The following is a 19044-nucleotide window of genomic DNA, read 5'->3' as shown; positions in this document are numbered from 1 at the left end:
TTGCAACATGGTAGCACTAGAGAGCCTGGACATCCCATTCATTTTGACATGTGTAATTTCAGATGATGTGCAACACTTAGGCCCATTGAAATGAGTAAGTGACAATGCACAACACGTCTCCAACATTGCCAGCACTGTCCTGCAACATTTTGACTATGCAAGAATGCCCCATGTGTGACATGTTACTAGGCAACCCTTTGTTATTCCCTGCGCGAGTCGCTAATATGCAGCTGTGCACCTACACTACTAACCTTCCACCAGGGTTCATAGTTAGCTGCCCTGTGGAGGTGAATGTATCTGTGCAGGAAGGGACAACGCCCTATACATAGGTTGTTTAGATGGACAATTGGCTTTTTCTGTGTGTGCAGCAGTATGCAGCATTCATTAGTGGCACATTCATTTGAGTTCAAAGCACAGTCTACTTCCTTATTGCAACCTGCAAACAGCACAACTGGGGTGGTGTTTAATGTTAGCACTGCCTCAGGTTTTAGGTGACACCTACATCTGAGTAAGCATCATCATGCTATGTATCTTGTGGTAACTGACGTGCAGCAACACACATTGCATGCCCCTTCCATGCTACATACTGCATGAGAGGGTGGCCAATTTAAAATGTGGATTCAAGTCACAAAAAAAGTGGTCATCTGCCAAGTTGTACATCCAGTGCAGGCCATGACAATAGCACTGTGGGCTTTTACATAGGTCCCTTGGCGATCCTTAGTGGCAGCTAATGTTTGTGGCAGTCATCAGGTTTCCAAGGGTGTATATCACATTGTTTCAGGATGATCAACATTACTACCAGTGTCTCTCCTGTCTTCCAGCACATGATTCAGCATTTGTACTGTCAACACATGCACAGTGCAGGCTATGGGATGGAGCTCAGCTACTTAGCAAATGTGTCCCTTGGCAAAGTGCATGTGAGGTCAGTGATGTCCTGTATTCTCCTACAGGGTCTTACTATGGTATCCATGATCTGCACCACTGTCTAACAGTGACTCTGCCCCACGGTGGGCCATTACGTGGTTTATGGTACTGACATGATGGTGTTGTGGGTCAGAAAGTGGTGCATGTGAGGTGGCACATGGTATGTGATGGGCATTGATTTTGTATTCCTATGTGTGTAACACAATGATTCAGGCAGATGTCTATGAACACCACAGGTAAACAGGTAAGTCAGGTATGTGTTGATAAGATGTAGTTGGTATTGGCTGCAGTTGTCTGGCATTGTTTGATGTTTGTTCTAGCAGTGACGTGCATGGCATGATCTGAGGGATCTGTGTCTATATGAGACTTACATAACATGACCTAGGTGTATGCCATTGACATGGCTGTGCTATTCTTTGTTTTATGTACTGTGTGTGAAGTGTACATAGTAGGCAACCTGTGGGCACTTGTAGTGGTCTGTGTAGCTCTTCTGTACCAAAGGTTACACATCTGCACCTCTCCTTCACGTGGTGTGCCTGTCAAGTTGTGGGAGTGTTACGCACATGTGGGTGTATCTGTTTGTGGTTGTGATTGTATTACAGCATTGTACATATGTGTTGTTACCTGCACATCCATGTTACCCTGGCCATGTGTCAATGTAGTGGTGTATGTCTTGTGTGTCCTACAAGGTTGGTGTGTTGTGTGTATATTGCTAGGATTTGTTGACTTACCCACAAGTAGGCCATTTCCATATTGTCCATCCTGGAAGTGTTCATTGATACTACTGTGTCGGAATATGGAGGCGTCATGGACACTCCCAGGATACTTGCCCAAAATGTTTAAGAATAGTCCCCTGTGGTCCACTATGCCGTGCACATTAATGGAATGCGTGTGCTTGCGATTCCGGTGTAAGTGCTCTGTTGCTGTAGGTAGAACGAGCTGGACATGGGTGCAGTCAATTGCACCAAGCACATGCGCGGAGCCATGGATTTGGTAGAACCCCTGTTTTGTCTCCTGCTGCTTTTGTATTAGTAGATATGAATATACGTCAGAACCCAACAGTGGTTTCAGAAAAACACCCATATACCACCCGTGGTATGCCCCATTGATGCAAACCAGTGCAAACTCGCACATACCAATACTTTGGTTTACACTAGGAAACTTTTCAAAGCAATTCATGATTTGAACTTCAAACTAAATCCCACCACAATACTTTGCATCAGGTTTGCATTACTTTTGCATGACAATCTCAGTTTTTAGTATAGGTAATTCTGTACAGTGCAACATACATCCAAAGAATGAAAAGTTTTGAGAAATGTAAACATATTCCCTAATTGACACTTGTTTAAAAAAGGTGTTATTTTTTTACACTAAACCAGGTCTGTTAACTTTTGTTGAACTGGATTTGCATCAAAAACCATGGATGGTAATGTGGAAATGCCCAAATACCACTAATGGAACACCGCTTGAATTAAATTAAAATTGCTTCAAGGTAAACTATCCAGCACTTAAAAGGTTTTGGGATAAAAAGTAAAGACTTTGTTAACACTTCACACTACTTTATCGGCTTTGTGGTGGTGCAAAGTATTGACAAAGCATTTCCTTGGCCTCTTTAGGGACTCTAGCAACCGATTCCAGCCACCACCCATCCCCATATTTACCTAGCATGAAACACGAGAAATACAATTCTTCACATAAAGGCCAGTACCCTAGCCTAGCCAACAGGTTAAACTTTCACAGTAATCTGAGGAATATAAAGCTGAAGTGGCTAGTAGGTATGGCGTTCCTCAAATAGTAATATGGGCTAGTATTTTATGTGCACTCCCTTATGCAAATAAAACTGTTGTGTAGCCATTTTAGCTACAGTTTTTAAAAATGTTATTTTAGCAAACTAAGGCTGCCTCTGTGCACCTTAACCTAGATATGTTTTATTCTAGCTCCGTTATATTATTTTAACAATAGCCACATTTGAGGTCTTGTTTTATTTTCACTATCTAGCTGTTCACTCTGTGTTTTTTCAAGGCTGCAGTGAGATAGGTTGCCAGCAAAAGGGGTACGCTTTGTCTCCAATGTTCACACAAACATACACACTCTTACGTGGGGATCCTTTCTTGAAACATCAGTTGTTTTTGTTATAAAAACACTACTTTGACCCATGTACGTTAGAGGGAGATTCTAGCCAGTTGACCACAACTGTATGCTTATTTTTGAGGTGATTCACTGCAGCTGCTTATGTAGACTTTAGGCTTCTTGCTCAGGTATGAGGGATGGTGTCTTCCCAGGGGATCCTGAAGGGCAGAATTAGAGCTTAATATGCTGTTGCCCAACATAGCCTAGGTACGAACTATCCTTAACAATCTGAGGGCCAGATTTATACTTTTTGATGCAAAACTGAGCAAACACAGTTTTGCGTCAAAATGTTTAGCGCTGGCTAGCACCATTTTTTAATGCCACCCGTGCATCATATTTATACTATGACGCTGAGAGGCGCTAAGAATAGGTTAGAGTAATTTTTCCTGACGCTAACCATTGCGCCTTGTCATAAGGCAAAATGAAGTAAACGCAGGAAAAAGGACTCTAATCCAGTTCACGACATGGAAACTCATCGCAAAACAGAAATGCGCCATTTTTGCCCAAATAGCGCCAAAAAGTTACACTAACGGAGCAAACAGTGCAAAGGAGAGGCAAGAAGGACCCACAAAGCCAGGAGAGACCCTAGACAACCAGGAACCAGCTAGGAGGACATTGACAAGACCCAGAGAAGAAGGTAAGTCGGACACAGTAGTGGCTATGCAGATGGTTCGCACCTCCTTATATGTGCATTTCGAAGTATTGTTCATATAGTGGGCTTGTTCCAGCCAAAGGTGCCCAATCAGTACTGCACCCAACTACTACAGGTGCAGAATAGTTGGTGAAGATACCAGCTTACAACATAAAGAACATTTTTACCGGGGCACACCAAAAAGTCCAAGTAGTACAAAAACTTTTACTATGCTTGCAAATCAGTGCGTAACACGAGTATATGGTGCATTATGATGATTATATTAATCTGTTGAGAAGAGATTCAAACCATAGCAATGGTAAGACCCATGGAGAAACAGTCAAACAGCCAACATGTGTTTCGTCTAAAAGACTTTTTCAAGGCTGTAAAGCGAATATACAAAAACAGAAACTTGTAATGGTACAAAGATACAATTTCTTTTTCTTTTTTTTTTTTTAAACACAAGATAGTGTTTCGCTCCTCCACAGAGAGAGCCCCACAGCCAAAGATGTAGAAATCAAAATTGGAGAGAAAAAGCTGCCTTGAAACACGTGTCGGCTGTTTGGCTGTAAGACACAGGGAAGAGACAATAAAAAGAGGAAGTGTTCTTTCATTGAAGAGGGGCATGAAATACTAGTGAGAGAGGTGACGGAGCACCAACATCAACACTTCATCACCTCTAAATTGCCAATTGGAAGGAGAGAGGCACTTTGGCAGCAGATAGTGGACAAGATTCACAGTGTGGCAGAGGTCAGGAGAACTGTCACTGATTGCAAGAAAAACTGGCATGACTGCAAGCGGAGGACAAAGGAAAAAATGGCAAGGAACAGGAAGGAAGCACTGCAGTCCGGAGGTGGGAGGTCAGCACCACAAGAGGCCCTGGACGAGATGGAGGAGATAGTTGCAGCGGTCATCCCGGAAGAAATTGACACTGGTATCGCAGGACAGGACAGGACAGCACAGACTACTAGGAAACAACACATATGCAGGGTAAGTTGCATTGGGGAAAAATATGCTAAAATGTCAAGTGAAAGAAGAGGGAGGCACATAGCTACTACACAATGCATGTTAGCCCGGCAAATCAGGCGGTGGAAAGGGCAAAGAGGAAGGGCATGGCACCCCCTGCACCGCACATGCCAGGTGCATGGTCTGTGCAGGGGCATCCAGGTGCACACCACAAAACAAAATACCATCAAACTTTGCATTTGGGTATGCCACCATGCCAAGGCTGGTAGAAATGCTGAAGCAGACCAGGAGGGTAGCTTTGAATGTGAAACTGCTCTGGTATCACAGGCCAGCTGCTATTGCCAGAATGTAAACTGCAGGAAACTGCCCAGTGCCAGGCCATTGGCCCAAGGGGCATTCCTCATTGACAACAGTTGCCACTACTACCTGTGCTGTTGGCGCTGGTCATTTAGGGAATGGCAGTTAGGTGCCCATAGAACAAACACACTCGAAATTAGGGTTCAGTGTGACTACGTGTTCAATTCCCATCAATCCCTAACCAAGTGCAACTCCTGTCAATTGGTCATGTCCATAGACTCAGTTACCATCAGGCACTGTCACATACATAATGATGTACACAGCAGTAATCTCTTATCCACGCAGGCCATCCCTAAGTTTACCCCATGCCTGTGTCACATTAGCTGCAATGCCACTATGCAGCATCTCAGGTATCATAGTGCAAAGAGGACTGCATTAAGGGGGAGGATATATTGATGTAGGAAGACGAACAAACCCGCTTAGTCACAAGAGGAAATGGAACTCTGCCAGGTACATCAGTGCAATGCAATGTAGCACACATATGCAAACATCAACATGAGGAACTACCAATGGTAAGAAATGCATTGTCTCCTGGCAATGCCATGCATGGGTGGTGCTAGGTCTCAGCACCACATAGATGTATGTGAAAATGAAAGACTGGGACAGGGCCATATTGACATGTGTGGTGCTGTGGTATCAGCACAGCAACAATCATTGCAAGGCCTCACCAAGACAATTGATGCAGAAGGTGGCAAGCCACAAATTGGACAGAACCCACACCTAGAAGATGTGACGCAGACAATTTTACAAACTGCCCTTCCCTACATGTGACATGTAGGTGGGGCATAGGGCTGAGAGACTGCAATCAGTAAGTACAGGAACAGTGCATGGGAACTAAGATGACAATTTGCCACCAATAGGAAGTCAGTGATGTCACATATCAGCTGCCACAACACAGACACACTAATTGTATAATATCTTATTGCAGAGGAAGATGGCTCTCCTGTGGATCTGCCTGCCCTGGACTACCCTGTTGACCTGGATGACCAGCTGACAAACATCAGCCAGGAAACCCTCCAAGATGTCCTGGGAACCCTCCAGATACTACCTCCAGTCACAAGGAGGAGCATTCATGTAGCAGCCATCCCAGAGGTCCCACCCACCACCCCAGTAGTGCGACCTGCCAGCTCAAACACAGCTGAGGACTCTGACGACAGAGGGACCACCTTTGAGAGGACAGTAGTGGGAGTCCAGCGGTAGCTGGCCACTGAGGTATGGGTGGGGATGCAAAGTATGGCAGCCAGCCTTGAGGGTATGCGCATGTGCATCATAGCGGGCACTGAAGAGACAGCAGCCAAATAAGCCACACAATCCCCACTGCATGGAGTCCAAAAGTGTGTCAGAGACCTAACCACTGCCATGAGGGAGTTGACACAACACCTGCCCTCCCAGTCTTGCTGCTGCATGCATGACAACAAGCAGGACTCCATGCATTGAGAACTGGCCTCCCTCAGGTCAGACTGGCTGCCTACCACAGGGATGTTGCTGCCATACTCAATAATCAGCAGTTCCTCCTTGCTGCAGTGACGCCATGTGTAGTTCCACAGATAGAAGCTGCCAGGAATTTGGTGTCCACTTCTCCAACCACTGAAGTGTGTGTGTGTCCCTCTACCCCACTACCACCACCAAGGGCAGAGGAGACAACACACATCAGAGGATGAAGATGTGGAACAGATTATCTTCCCCTGTAAGAGTAGCCGGTAGCACCAGTCCAAGCCACATGGGCAGTGATTTCCCTCTGTCTTGTGCTTGACATAATGGCAGTTGCTACAGTTGGTGACATGCACTCTTCACGGACACACTGTTAACATTTCCTCTATGGGCTGCAATTGTCTCTCACTACTCCATTGGCCATTCATGTTCCCCTGCACTTAACAATACTTCGCCCCAGCATGTCCAATGACATGTCCCTAAACCCTGGACTTGTGTTGTGTCACAATAGATTGTTTTTCACTAATGGGGTCACAGACCTGGACAATGTAAATATTGCACTACAGCACTTTGAAATAAACAGCACCTGCACAACCACTTTGTCTCTGTGTAATGTGACACATCTACTTTCCAGTTGATTTGTGATACGTGTAACATGTCTATAGTCACAGAGTGTCAGTACAAGAGTGCAGAAATATTGTGGGCACATATCTACATACAAGGTACCTACATGATGAACGTCAGTGCTGGCCACATCCCCTACGAGCAAGCCACTGTGTATATGACATTTGTTTAACACATGTATGCCTCATCCACTACATATAGCTGGAATGGCTGTGTAAGAGTGCTCGGACAATAACATGAGCTGGGAGTACCAGTGAAACACATTGGTGTGAAATAGTTATACTTGACCTCATCTGAAATTGGCACTGCTCGGTTTAGCAGTGTTGACATGAACTTCAGGCTGCAGGCAGATGTCCCACAGTGCCCAAATATTCCGACACAGGACCCAAACAATGACAGCTTAAAAACCACACCTAACTGTCCAATACATGGGAACCATAGTCACCTTGAGTGGTGGGTGCAATGGATGGCAGATGCATTGAGAAGTAGATGTGTTGTAGCTGCCAATGTGGCAGGTCAGTTCGAAGTGGGAATGAACATGTCAAGAGAGGGATCTGGATTCAGGACGGAATCCCCAGGCCAACAGTAAATTTGAACTGTATACTCATGCGAAGACCCTGAGACCCAAGCATATGACACATACAGTAAGGGAGTACCCAAACGTTTATTATATATGTAGAAAACTGAACTGAAAACTATTTTAAACACCTATCTGAACCTAATCTATCCTACCTATACATTACCCACAACTGGCCCTAACTACCCTATGCACAAGCTTAATTCCCACATTTAACAACACACTCTAAACATTGTCCCCCCACCACACTTATGTCACAAGACACATGCAGGACAACCTAAACTAAACCTAAACATATACTATCTGATCCTAAGCAAGAATATATATTTGTTTGTATTTTTATCATATATATATATACATACTTTTTTTTAATTAAAACACAAATGCCCCAACATCACTCTTCACCCACAAACTAACATGTAATAGTATGAAAACCCACACCTACTTATCCTATCTAAACAACTATACTAATCTAATCTATCACTAACCCCTTAAACCCACTACAAAACATGATGAGGAATGAAGAGGGAGGGGACTGAACTAGGGGTGAAGGGAGGCATCAGTTCAGATGTTGGCCCTCTTGAGTGTCCTCTTGATGACCTTCAGTCTCTTTTTGTTGCAGTGCACCTCCTTCTTTAGTCTGTCCAGCTTCTTGAGGACCTGTTTCATGTCCCTCTGTAGGTCCTTCATTGCTGACATGTCCATTGCAGCAGACGTGGTGGGCTGTGGTGCCGATGTTGAGGGTGCTGCAGGTGGGGCAGATGTGACAGTGGCGGCTGTGGCCCCCTGTGTAGGTGTGGTGCTCAATCCACTCTTTGTGGCCAATACAGGTCTTCTCTCGCTGAATGCCCCCCATTCCCCAGTGGCTCGTGCCTTTCGATAGCGTTGTGCCATCTTGAGGTACCCAGATTCCACATCCAATATGTGGCAATAGCGCACTACCCTCTTCTGGAACGCCCTGAGTGCTGCACTCTCCATGTTGGTAGCTGTTAAACTGAGACAGGCAACCATCAGTATCAGCATTGTGTGATGTATATACAGATGATACTCTAACACTCTGCCTCGATTTGCGCATGTTCTCCGAATCACATTCCGGATAACACAATACCCCTGATGAATGTAACTGCAACCCTGCCTACCCATCATGTCATTGACACCAAAGCGATGCACAACAAGAGTTGGAACCAAATAAAGTAATCTGTGCATTGATGTAGTGCAATGTGCCACAATGGAAAGGCTGCGACAACTTCACATGGGTCAGGCCCACTAATCTTCATCATCTGAGTCAACTTTAAAGCACACAACACCAGTAACTATTAGTTGTCATTGGGAGTATGATATGCAGTTGCTAATTATAAGGCGTCAGTGTTGATTGGGACACATGCAAGCCTGAATGAAATCACTGTCATCTACAATGTGACCATCACATCTACCTACATATGTGTTGTTCCCCTACCCCTGTGCCTCACGGGGGATGGGTATGCAATCCATCATCACAACTGTCGAGATCAACTATGAAGGCATGTCCATTTATACATGGAGTTAGGGAGTGGAATACATGTGAGGAAGGCTGCCACCTAGGAAGCAGGTATCCAAAGGTCATTCACATCTACATTCATGTGTCCAACTGTGGATACGCATCAACACCTGATCTGCCAACAAAATTCCCTAAACACTCACATTGATGCCAGCACACGCCTGGCCTTGACCTGCATGCACGCCTATTACATATCACATAAGTGTCGTGTGAATTGGAATACAACTTATGGGGCCACATGCTGGGGGACAGTTACCCACCCAGTCCTACATGCACATTACAATACAGGGATGTACCAATTTGTGTGGAAAACTGGTGCGTCACTGTGTTGTGAGAATGATGGTATGACCCCGTGCCAATATACTGACAATGGTGCACTTCCAAGTCACATGTGGGCCTACATGTGGCTACTAATCACATCGTTCACACGCTGCTGTCTATTGCGCAGCACATGACTCCCAAGATATGACTCTCTGCTTGTAAATGGGTAACCCTTGCATGGGACACAATGTCGCCGTCCAGCCTACTTTGAAATCTGATCATGTGCCAGCTCATTATATCTAGCATTGAGTGCAACACACATGAGTCACTCACACAACAGCCACAATTACTACACAGTACAGACATTATCACACTTACTCGATTCATCTGGGTCCTGAAATCTTGCCAGTTCTCCAATGACGTAGGGGGCAGGTCCACCTGTAAGACATGGATGGAAATATATGCTCAATGTCATATCACTGTCCCTACGAGTGGACAACATATCACAGCGTGTAACATTTTAGATGAGTGAGCTAGTGAACCTGCATGAAGACAGTATAACAGCCATATCACTGCAAACTCACATTGACACTGATACTTCGGTGATTGAGAGCCACACATCTGCACACATACACTGGGCCTAAGACTCATGTTTTGCTAAACCCTACAACAACCATATGTGGCCAATCCATTTAAGATGGTACTCCATGGCATGATTTGTATTTGGGTGAAAAATCCATGGAACTTCCCTGGTGCACTGCAATGCAAGGGACTCAGGTATTTTGGCTTGTGCATCAAGGTACACTGAGTAACTGTTTGATGGACATGGTGCTCAATTTTCAGTCTGCAATTATCATACGTTCAGTGGTCCGTGACTGATGTGGCACAGTTGTATTTTTGTAACAAATGCCCCATTGCCAGTGTCACCTAAGGCGGGTATGCCCCCTTTGCCAACACAATGGCAGGGATCATGTGTGTGTGTAATGATGAAAACATAGCGTAAAACACGGACTGTCAGGATCCAGTAAAATATGGTATGCTGCTGGTATCTTGCCTGATCATCAGTGACAGAATGCATGGGCACATGTGTTGCCATGGAACCTGAAATGTGTGACTAAGGGCCACATGTACGAAGATCAGGTTTTGTGACTCTCTCAAATTGCGAGACTTAGCGCCTCACAATTTGCAAGTCGCAAACCCTGATGCAAAACAGTGTCAATGACACTGTTTGCAATTTGCAATTGGGTTGCAAATTACCTACCTCATGAATATTCATGAGCTAGGTCACAATTTGCTAACCGAATGGCAATGGCGGCACTCACATAGATGGTGGCCTGCTGGGGTCAGCAGACCACCATGTCTGTGACTGCTTTTAAATAAAGCAGTATTTTTTTTTTATGCAGCCTGTTTTCCTTAAAGGAAAACGGAATGCTATTCAAAACCAAAAATGAAAAGTTTTCTTTTCATTTTTTCGGGACAGGCAGTGGTCCGTGGGACACCCACTGTACCATGCCTATTACATCACTTCCTGTCCCCTTGCGACACGTCTTACGTCATACGTGCATTTTTTCGACACATAAGATGTTTGTGTGACTATTTTTGACGCATTACTTACATGTGCTGCAATATACAACGCATTACCTGTAGACATCGGTTTCACAGGATATTCGCATAAGTGTAGTGCGAGGGTGGAATTCACGCTAAGGGCCCATTGATGGGTAGTTTGCTTTTGCGGGTCTTTTTGATGCATTAGAGTCAAAATGTTTTACTCTATCTGTAATTGCATAATTTTATTATATTTACCATGAATGCACCCTGTATCAACATGCAAGTAGGATGGTATGGGCTGCAGTGTGTAATATTATGTATGGCCACATGTGGTAGAGCATGCAACTTTGTGAGTTGGGTGTGTATGGTCTGTAACAACGTGTGTGTTTCTGAATGAACGGCATGCAATACTTTGGACATCATGCATATGTATGTATCTTTGCCAAATGTGCATCTATATTTTATGGCAGTCAGTGATCTACAACAGTCACGGTATGTGTTTGTGAAATGTGTTGACTCATGTGATGTGTGTAGTTGTTTGACTTAGAGGACATTACATTTGAGACGACAACCACAACTCAGGCATTATTGATGATGGTTGACGAGTGCTATGTAGGATATGTTACCCTCATATGTCACTAATTATTGGTTATGAGTTCATTGTGACTTGTGTCTGGTCCACACAAATGTCTGACATGTGTTCATGTTTCGTACGTACTGTGTTTGAAACACTGTGCCTAAATTCCACCCATAACATGTTTTGTACACGTCAGTTTGACTCATTACAATTAGCTATGTTACTTGTGTTGCTGTGATGGACCTGCTGCCCTAGCTGCATGTGTTCACATAATTTCAGATGTGCATTCCACAGAAGTGTCCAGTCCAAGTGTTTGGGCATGTGTACCCTGTGTCAGGATTGGGTTCCATGGCAGTGGCAGGACTGATTTCCAGCGATGGACTGCACAGGGCAAGTGTTGTGAACATTGCTTGTCATACCTGGGACAATCATGCTATCCATTTCCACAAATAATGCCCCCCTTGTCACACAAGCTCTTTGCAGACATTGCAAATGTTACACTTAGCAATTTCAGTGGTCTGTTCATACATTCCTGTACTTCTGATATTTTTTTACATCCACTGCCTCATGTATGGGGCCCTTAATTACCTTATGATTGGAGATGTCATAGTTGTGTGTCATGTGCTATAGTCGAACATGTTGGCAACATGGATGTGACTCATATGTGGTGATCCATTGATTGTGTCCTTCATTTGTGACATTCAAGAAATGAGCCTTTTTGTTATGTGTATGATGGTTGCTGTGCAATCATATGCATCACATGTGATGTTGCATCAGAAGTAGTCAGATTTCTATTTGTGACATGCTCCCTGAGGTAATACACAGTGTGTAGGGTGACTATAAAGTGAAAACGTTTTTTACAATTTGATGTCTGCGATGCACTCCTGCAGCTCTGTTCTGCTGTTCCCCCTCATTTTCCCTGCCACCATCCTCCTCCTCCGCAGGCAGTTCTTTGTCTGGCTCATTTTATGGTATGTTCATCCTAGGTGGCTGCCTCGTATGATGTACAGGCACCTGAATCTGGACTTCAGGATGTCAAAAGTCCTTTGCACAATGGTACGTTTCCTCCAATATGCCTCATTATAGGCATGCTCTATTGCTGTGCTTGGGTTGGGGAATAGAGTCATGATCCATGGCTGGATCCCATAACCCTAATCTGCTGCAAAAGATTATAGGAGTGAGTATTTTGTAAGTGCTTGCAACAAGAATGTTATGTAGCATGGCAGTTGAAATCTTGTGTTGTCTGTGACTCATATATGTTTGTGGTATGGTGTGAGTTCCTGGGCTTCTTTGAGGTCTTCTCAGCACTGGGTTCTTGGACATGACAACTTGAGTTTGCCTCATGGACCTGGGATCTATGATTTGGTTTCCTAACTGTTGGTCAGTATGTATGTACCATGTGTTGTATAGTGTCCCATATGTATCAGTGTGCTTTCACTGGAGGGGACATGATACATCTACACCCACAATGGGTTCATATATGGTGGTATCATGGTTGCACTACATGCCCAGACATCCTATCCATTTAGACATGTGTCTTTGCAGAGGAAATGCAACACTCAGGCCCTTTGAATTGGGTAGGTGACAATGCACAACACATCTCCATAAGTTGGCAGAACTGAGCTGTTCTGTATTGACAATGCACGATTGTCCCATGTGTGACTTGTTTCTATGCAAGCCTTTGTTGTTCCCTCTGCCAGCTCATGTGTAACTGTGCACCTATACTACCAAACTTGCTCAAGGGAACCTGGCTAACTGCCTTGTGGAGGTGGATATATCTGTGCAGGAAGGGCCATTTCCCTGTACATATGCTGTTTTGATGGACAATTGTCTCTTTCAGTGTGTGCAGCAGTGTGCAGTTTGCTTTCGTGCCACATCAATATGTGTTCATAGCACAGTCCACTTCCTTATTACCACCTGCAAATGGCACTGTAGGAGTGGTGTTTGATGTTGGGACTGCCTCAGTGTTTCTGTGTCACCTACATCTGAGTCAGCATCATCATGCTAAGTGTCTCATGGTGTTAGACCTGCTGCAACACACATTGCTCGCCCCATCCACACTACAGACTGCTTGGAAGGGTGGCAGATTGACTATGTGGCCTAATGTAATTGTATATAGTTCATCTTCCAAGTTGTACTTACATTGCAGGCCGTGTCATTATCACTGTGGGCCTTAACATTGGTCCATTGGTGCTCTAGAGTTGTAGTTCATGTTTGTGACAGCCGTCAGTTGTCCAGGGGTGTGTATCCCATAGTGTCAGGGTGTACAACATAACTACCAGTGTCACACCTCAGTGTCACCCTGCCCATGTGTCAATGTAGTGGTGTGTGTCCTACAGGGTTGTTGTGCTCCGTGTATATTGCTAGGTTTGTTGACTTACCGACAAGAAGGCCATTGCCATATTGTCCATCCTGGAAGTGCTCATTGATCCTGCTGTGCCGGAATATGAAAGAATCATGGACACTCCCAGGATACTTGGCCAAGATGTTTGTGAACAATCCCTGGTGGTCAACTATGGCCTGCACATTGATAGAATATGTATGCTTTATGTTCCTGCATAGGTGCTCTGTTGCTGCAGCTGGACGATCCGGACATGAGTGCAGTCAATTGCACTGAGCACATGTGGGAAGCTATGGATTTGATAAAAACCCCTGTTTCATCTCCTGCTGCTTCTGCTGGGTGTTGGGGAAGCTGATGTGGCTGGGTGTGAGAGAGATTATGGCATCTAATACCTTGGGCAGAAAAGCCGAGAATGGGGGCTGTAATACCCCAGCGACCAGGGCACCCGTTGTCTGGAAAAAACCTCTTTCCAACATATGCGCAGGACAGCTAGCAGCTTGATCACAGATGGTATGTTGTGTGGTGTCTGCAGGCTAGCTGTTAGTTGTGGCTCAATATGGTGCAGCAGCTGCTGTGTGACTTGCCAGTTGAGTCGATAGCTCCGAATGATGTCCTGTTCCCTGAGGTCATGGAGGATTGTCCTGTTTCTGAAAAGTCTCTCCTGCCTTCCGTGTCACCCTTGTGGGCTGCGTTGGGGTGGGGGTGGCTGCTGCTGTTGGTCCTGTGCTCGGCGTTGTCTTAAAAGCTGCATCAGTAGCACCTCCAGAATGTCTGTTGGTCTGTAATGTTGCTTGTGTGTGTTTTCCTTAAGTAGTGGTGTGTTAGCCTCATTTTAACGCCTTCCCTTACCCAGGCGTTAAAATTTGACGCAAATTGGAGTTAACGTCATTTTTTATGTCCACCTCACACCTGTGCGTCCTTTTTTGCCCTGTTGGATACATATGCTGCTAGGGTGTTTGAGCCATTTTTTTCAACAGGAACACCTACCTTGCATCTCATTGATTCAATGTGGTTTCACCCATCCTTAACATGACGTTAACTCCATATTTTTGATGCTGCAGGTTTGTTCTACTGGAGATTTTCAATTTCCCCAAAAAATGACAGAGTCTGAACTTCATCACTATGAATTTGTTCAGCAGCTCCCGGCCGATGACCCCTCCTCCGCGGAAACTGCCGGCTGCCTTGCCCTATTGAACTGTAGCTTCTCAGATATTTTTCCCCAAACACTTGTTAAGTCCAAAGGTTACCTGAGACCAGGCACAGAACACTTGCGTAGCTGAGCTATGCTCCATTGTGGTCAGCTTTAACTTTTCACTTTGCCACGGTTTTGCTTGCCTGTTGCTGGTGATCTGATCTTTTAGGCTGTTTTTTCACTAAAAATTAGAGCATTTATAACTCTGGTTCGCGTGATTGGATAACATTTGTTTTGTTGTCATTTTATTCATTTAAACGTTCCCTATTTTTCTAAATTGGTGTGGGATATTTAGTTTTGTGTTTTTACTTTATTACTGTATGAGTGCTGCAAAAATAGTTGACACATATCCTCCTAAGCCTAATTCTTTTTTACCACCCTACCAGAGCTTCCTTGAATGGATTTCCCAGAGTAACTGATGAAAACAATTTTAGTCGAGATGATGTGCTTCCAACCTCCCACTCCCGGCAGTTAACAGTAGTATACGAGTCAACAATACAATAGTCCGAAAAAGGAAGATGTTGAATGATTGGTGGACGTGTACTTGTGTAACATATGCTGCTTGTGATACTGATTCGTGGAATTCACCAATGTTTTGGCTAATTGTTTTTGAAGTGCGGCACGGCTAACATGTAAATGGTTATATTTATGGGATTTGTTTAATCTTAGTTATCGCTCAATAATAGAGGACATAGAATTGACCTAAATATTATGGTCAGGAGTTAGGTCACTTAGTGATAGGAGAATTATTAGTTTACTGTGTACTAGTAGTAGTAGTACAAAAACTTTATTCGACTTTCAGCAAGTCATAAAAGTATCAATTAAAACACGTCTATATGTAATAACACAATAAATAAATAAAAAGTGTAAAAGATATAAATATAAATAACAAGAATAAAAATACATATGAGTCAATTTTCCATTCACGTATGGCTATATGGCCTCATTTAAATTTACACCAGTGCCCCCATAGACCTTCTTGCAGCTAGTACAGAGCATAAAAAGTTTGCCAAGGTTCCACACATTTCAATAGAGGATAAAACCTGTATGCTGATATACGCACTTGGGGACTGACGTAAGTTAAGCAATCTTAAAAGAGGAACTAAGAGGGTCTTTCTCTGTTTTGTATAAAATTTGCAGAACAAAACCACATGAATCATAGACTGTGATGACGTTGCGTCACAAGGACATGCCCTTAAGATTGGACTCCAATCATTCATAGTCGGGAAGGTTACTAAACGGTGGAAGGTATCTAACCTTAGTCTTGTGAGAACAAAGCGGTTCTGAGGATTTACCACATTTGCCAGATAGGGCTGAATACCCTCCACGGACAGAATTAATTGGTTAGACATTACACTGGGCTTTTTTTATTCCACTTCCCATCGACATTCTTCTAGATCCTTCAATGTTAAAACTCTCAATTCCTTCCTAGTGATGTATTCCAATGAGTCTGGATTTGTGTAGTATTCTTTACTTCCCATGTCTTCGAAAAAGGTCATGATATATCTCAGCACTAGAACAAAAAGAAGTAGAACAAAAAGAAGTACACTGTTCCAAACTAAGAAAAAATATAGGGAACCTATTACTACAGGAGCGAGAACCCTCAAGCATCACATTGGATGTCCAGTTTCATCATCGGGAAAGCTCCTCGTTAGGCCGGTGATGCAATGCCTAACGGGCTCCCCAGAGGGAGCTCTTAACCGTGTTACAGATGGAATGAGTAATAGAATTCAATACTCAAGTAGTGATGGAGAGAAGATAAATAATTGGTTATCCATCTGAAAATAATCATCATGAGTTTAATCGGTATTGGGAAGATGGAGACCAAGGTTAAAAACAAAGCGAGAGCCAAAGGGTGAGTGATAATGCTCACAAGCTCTCAGCGTATTTAGCAAGAGGATTAGACCAATTGTGGTTCCACTTGACAATGGGTCTACATGTTTCGCGTCTATTGGCCCAATAGGGTCCACTAACGCTTCATCAGGACCAAAAATTATGAAAAAGACTTCTCCAATTTAAGGGTTATTCCACCCAACTAGGAACAGAAAAAGGAAGACAGTCACTTACTTTAGTGTGTCTGCTACGTCAAAAAGGTCGCCCTATAAAATAGTAGTGAAAAACTCAAAATTAAATAATACATAATTTTTATATGATACATTCTACAATGTGAATAGAGTGCAATCGTGCTTCATGCGTGTTCAAAATGTGGGGTAATCAGGCTTACCATCCCCGGTCTAAGGATAAAGCTCCTTGGGATCGCTAGTCAGAGGCTGGAACTAACATTCTAGGTAGTAGTAGTCATAGAATAACAAATCATTATGACAGTCCGATATACATCTCAGTAACAGACTGGACAACTAATAAATCCATCATAAATCAAACATTGTCTATTAGGTAAATTAGCATAGACATCACAGACTGTTATAACATTCAATTTCTCCTGTATTTTGCAAAACTTAAATACATAGAAAAATTATTTACACCATAGAAGGTAATTGTTCATGTAACCCTAACTTAAAAGTCAAAGGGTGATTGATTAGTTAGTAATACACAAAAATCTAAATTGTTAGCGTTCGATTTTATGAAGGTATGGAAGTTCAAGAAAACATATTCTTTCTGTCAGAGAACCTCCAATGCCGAAGGGGTCTTCCATTATTACTGTGATAAAAAACGGGCTCAGGAAACATTTACCGAGCAAATCAATGCCGTTCGACTATGTAAAGATGAAAAAGATTCTTGGTGCCGCTCTTTTATTATCGATAAAACTCAATCAAGGTAAACAAAATCTCCCATTCATGTTACAATGAGACAGGGGCTCGAAGCGCGCTTGTAGTAAAGTTAATTATTTGCCGATAACATAAACGTCAGGGAATTGAAGGTAACAATGGCGGTGGAAGCAAAAAAAGGGGGGAATTCTTACATTATGAGTATGGTAAAAAGGTGGAGCGGAAAGCACTTACTATGCAAAGTCGTCCGATGCTCCTTGCACCTACCCAGCTGGCCGCGTCCCGAATGACGGCGGGTACACGCTGTGTGACGTATTTTATACGTCATAGTGGGCGTGTGCACTGGGTGGTGGTGAGGAAAAGGGAAAAGAGACTAATCTGTGTATATCGCATGGGTCTCAGGAGTGGACTCGATTACGCTCGAGACAAGCGACTGCGCATATCTGATATTGATCATAATAAATCACAACGTTGCTGCTAATAATCATCAACCTTAAGAAACAAAAACCAAAAAAGTGTGTAGGTCGACATATACATGATAATAGTGTTGACATTTTTATTATCGTGGGTAAGCGTTTTCATACTGTCATTGTCAAGTAAAAATTGTTGCACCCAAGAAGAATTCAAAGGATCTCAATGATCTTAAAAATCAAGGATTCAGTGGCTACAATCAGAATTGTGACAGGCCACACAAGCTAGAGCTAACTCAGCTGTTGTTATTGAAAAGAATTAGAAGAGGTATCTGCAAAGATGTTGCAAAGATCAGTCACTCAATTTATTCTTATGAGAGTGAAGTCCATGGTATCTCATCATTCAGTCCCAGGACTGACGTCCCCAATCTGAAAATCCAACGTTGTTCCAGTCTGAAGAGAAAATTGGCGTCCTGAGATCTAATTATGGGTGCTTCCAGTATCACCCACCATAGTTCGTCCGGCGTATGAGGAGCCTCGATAAAATGCGTGGAAAGTTTTGTAGTCAATCTACGACATCTGATATTACTCCTGTGTTCATTTATTCGTATTTTTACAGGGCGTGTTGTCATCCCGATGTAGCGTAGTTTGCAGGGACATGTGATCATGTATATGCAGTTCTTGGAATTACAATTTGTATGTTTCTTAAGGTACCATTTCCCTATGGGGTCAAGATGTCATGACTTGACTTGTCTAGTTAATGAACACACATTGCAATTACCGCAAGGATAGTGTCCTTCGATTGGGGGAAG

This window comes from Pleurodeles waltl, chromosome 3_1 (genome assembly GCF_031143425.1).
Source record: "Pleurodeles waltl isolate 20211129_DDA chromosome 3_1, aPleWal1.hap1.20221129, whole genome shotgun sequence".
Taxonomy (NCBI): domain Eukaryota; kingdom Metazoa; phylum Chordata; class Amphibia; order Caudata; family Salamandridae; genus Pleurodeles; species Pleurodeles waltl.
Note: the sequence above shows the minus strand (reverse complement) of the source record.